A 4,030-nucleotide genomic window follows, 5' to 3' on the forward strand; every position below is an offset into this window, starting at 1 on the left:
GAGAACTGATTGCATAGCAGGTGAGAGAGGGTATTGTCTTTGGCGTATGGGCGAACCTTCAGTTTTAATAGTATGCGTTAGTAAGTGTGTCCTGCCAATTTCATTCTCAGGTCCTATTGATCGGAATAATTTCACCACCTCATTCAATCCATCTTGCTGCAAGGGAGTCAAGTCTTCAGCTGGTTTTATCGCATGTACTGCAGCTGTCGACAAAGTGGAGGTATTAAAAGAAAAATTCGTAAAATCAAGCTTAATATTGAATGCTTGTATAACATCCATTTCCAAAATCATTGGTTGTGAAATCGAAGGAACTACCAATACCCTAAAGTCCTTAGACAAATTATCCAACCCTATTGGCAGATCAACATAACCTAAAGTGCTTTGTAATGTACCATCAGCAGTAGTGAGATGAAAGGAAACGTCATAATTTATAGGTAAATTCATTCTTTTTAAAAGAAACAATGATGGAGAACCGAGAATTGATACATTACTGCCGCTATCCAGAAGGGCTAAAATACTTTCATTGAAGACTCTAATTCTAAGGTACGGTCTGTCATCGTCATTAAGTCTTTCCAATAATGGGCAAACTTGAGGAATTGAAGGAATTGATGAAATGGTTGTGACAGGAGGCTCAGGTGGTTTCTTTGGTGGCTTTGGAGATTGCGAACCATCTACAAGAACATTTACTTTCTTTGGTTCATATTGCCCTTGGCAGCTATTGAAGGACCTGGCTGATTCATGTTTTCTGCCAGAACATGACCAGGTTTGGCGTTTTTTGAACATTTGAAACATTTTGATTTAATAACACCAGCCGTTCCGCAACCGAAGCAAAAGGTACTTCTAGGTTTCTTACAAAAGGTATATTTATGTCCTAATTTCCTACAATTCCAACACGTTATTGATTCAAATTGCGCTACTGAATAAGGTTTTCTTCGATTCAAATCTAATACGTTCTCTACTCTTTTACACAACGAATTCAAATCTGACAACGTATCTATATCTCTCAACACCAACGCTCCAACAAATTCTGACTGTAAATTTGCTCTTATTATATCAACCATTTCCCTCTCCGATACTTTACGAGTTAACCTATGAAATTGTGATTCTAAAGTTGTTATAAACACACTGACATTTTCTCCTGAACGTTGTTTCCTTGATTTAATTTCATCAAGCAAAATATGATCATAATTAGAATGTAAAAACGTATCTTTAAGTGCATTTACTAATTCCGACCAATTTGAAAAAGTTTTTCTTACAAAGTGGTTATGCCACCAGTTCCAAGCATCCAACTCAAATAAATCTGACGCAGACTCGAACAAATCTGTGTCCGTACAACCACGAGAAATCTTTAACGTATCTATCAATTCAAGAAATGGAATTAATGGCTCTTTACCTGAAAATTTTCTCAAATTCCACTTGTAAACAGGAACTTTATTACATTACGATAAATGACTCGAAACTGAAACAGATGGTACTGTTGGGGTGGAAGTTACACACTTTTCTGTTGGCTTACAATCATAAAAATCAGCTTCCAACTCAATAATCTTAATAGCAACCTCGCGTTTTTGCTTTTCCTCGCAATCATCTTCCACTGAAATTCGATGCAATCTCTTCGAACAATGAGATAATCTGTCCTCAATTCTCTAAAAATCAGATATATTTGAACCAGGAGTTAATTTAGATACCTTATCAGTTAGATCCGAAATTGAAAGCAATAATTCTTTCACATTTTCACTTACAGTATAGACATCCTGAATTTATGTAAAGCTACGATCACCCTTTTCCTGAGCTAAAAGTCCCCTTAAAAGTTTACGATTTTGTTCTACAGTTTTAGCAACGTCTTCCTTACCAATACGTATCGCAACCTCATACGCAAGTTCATGTGCCTTCAAGAAATCTGGATTAATCATTTTATCAAAGAAATCAAACAATAAAGAAAAAAAATATATATAAATATATAGCTACCAAAAAAAAATATCACGACACGTGTGGTCAATCTGATACCAACGAAAAATATCAAAGACGAGAGAAAAGAGAGAGAAAAAAACTAAACAAAGATAGATTATTATTTTAGAACTGAAAAGGTCGAAATGATAGGAGCAGTTGCCAAAATTTTCGGGCCCCACGTTGGGCGCCAAAATGTGTAACGATACAATTGCCCATGAGACTCTAAGGACTAATTTCTAGGGGTGGTTTGGCTTATTTGGCAACAAAACTCCTACCCAGGTTTTTACAAATTTAATAAAATTAAAATATACAATGATCGATCCTTTTCACTCCAAACAAATAATGAAATAGAAACTTAACTTAAAACGATTTTAAATGAGCCACTCTGCTACTAGGATGGAACCTCTTCTGTATATTATCTTCAGCCTTCTGAACACCAATTCTTATCAGGAAGCTATAGTACTCCAGTCCTCATTCAACGAAGTTGGTGTGATAATGCCAGGTATTTCGCAGGAATTCTTTCAGATTCAGAGAGTAAAGTGGTCTAACATACGTACTATCCCAAATTCTGTATCTCAAGGAAGTAGTTCTTGATATTTTTCAATCCCAAGAAAGGTTCCTGTTCTAATCCCACGGGAGGTTTCTTCGTTCTAATCCCACGGGAGGTTTTCTTCGTTCTAATCCCACGGGAGGTGCTTTGAGAAAATGAACAAAAATGATATCAGAATATGTTAACTGAATTTACAACTCCTTCTCGGATTTCTAACCAAGAAATTACAAAGAAATCATTACATTTATTATCAAATAAACCTGAGAAGGAGTTTTGCTGACATTATTTGACACAAAAAGAATTCTACCAAACCTGAAATACGTTTCGACAAGATGGATGACTCTAAAAAAAAACTACTGTTTCAAATTAAATTGATTCATTCTGGTGAGATTATTACTTGTTGAATACTAATATTCATGTTAACACTTACCGAGAATCCCGACACAATTCTCGCCGATAAATAAGATTCCGAGTCTCAAATTAAATTAATAATGACTGAAATCTAAATCGAGGTAATTATTCTTGCTGGAGTCTCAATCATCATTGAAAATCTTTCAGAAAATTCTCTCCAGAAACGCGCATCTGCATTCCGACCGAAAGTACACGATATGAAACGATTAATTGACAAATTACCGCGTCTTCAAAAATTCCAGTAGCGTAACATGGAATGAAGCGTGCAAAATCGTTGCAATATAAAAACAAAAGTAAAGTATTTTAAAAAGTTAGAACACTATGAAACTAACTACATAAAATATAATTGATATTTGAAAATATTCGAATAAATGAAAATAACCCTAAGCTAGTATTAAAAAAAACCTCCATATTCAAACAATTTTCTATTTAAACATGAAACTTTCCACTAGAAATATCACTTCAACAACTGTTTATCAAGTAACTCTTGGAAGAATGTTCGCTAAACTGAGGTTACTTACAATTTGTCAACCCGGCATGGTTGACGAACATAGAATATTTTTCTTCTTCTTAACTATGTATAGGTCGAGCCATATACCTAATATTAGGGGCCAGTTGCACCATTTACCTAAACATTGATTAAAATTTAAACATTGATTAATTTGTGATTTCTCTTGAGAAATCATAGAGTAATCAACGTTTAAATTTTTAATTAATGTTTAGGCAAATGGTGCAACTACCCCTTAATCTATTCGGTAAAATATAGAAGTGCGCGTGCGCCGCATATTTTTTTGTTCATTCAGTCAATTTTACGTAGATATAAAAAGAGAGGGGTCTCAAGCAAATTATATACTTAAGGAGTTTCCGAGGAAAAACTTCAACTGAGGAAAACTGCAATTTCTCATTGAATGGAGTAGTCTATGACTTCCAGAAGACATGAAAAGAAACTAAAAAGTCGAAATTTCATAAATTGTAATAAATTTTTTGTTATGATGGTTGCAAATCCATAAACCATTAAAAAAAACTAACTACATAAAATATAATTGATATTTGAAAATATTCGAATAAATGAAAATAACCCTAAGCTAGTATTAAAAAAATTACCTCCATATTCAAACAATT

The sequence above is a fragment of the Harmonia axyridis genome, chromosome 6, assembly GCF_914767665.1.
Source record: "Harmonia axyridis chromosome 6, icHarAxyr1.1, whole genome shotgun sequence".
Taxonomy (NCBI): Eukaryota; Metazoa; Arthropoda; class Insecta; order Coleoptera; family Coccinellidae; genus Harmonia; species Harmonia axyridis.